The following is a 319-nucleotide window of genomic DNA, read 5'->3' as shown; positions in this document are numbered from 1 at the left end:
CTCAGGTCTCAACTATTCAGAGGGACGTTAGGACCATCCTCAGCTATCAGCGTCAGTCTCTTGGGATTCCAGATCCCTCTTCCAGCTCTGACTCTGATTCAGGTGAGGGTTCTGAAGGAGGATCTGCTTCTGGCTCTGGTTCGGGATTTGGCTCTGGCCCTGCTTCTGATGATGGTGGTGATTGACTTTGTTGTTTATTGGATTTTATGATTATGGTTATGTTTATGTGAAAGAAAACTTGACACTTATGTTTTGTTTTGAGTTGTAATAACTCTATGGTTTGTGTGGAAAACTATGTGGTATTATGGAACAAATTGTG

Source organism: Asparagus officinalis, chromosome 7, assembly GCF_001876935.1.
Source record: "Asparagus officinalis chromosome 7, Aspof.V1, whole genome shotgun sequence".
Taxonomy (NCBI): Eukaryota; Viridiplantae; Streptophyta; class Magnoliopsida; order Asparagales; family Asparagaceae; genus Asparagus; species Asparagus officinalis.
The sequence above is the reverse complement of the archived record's forward strand: the minus strand, read 5'-3'. Positions refer to the sequence as shown.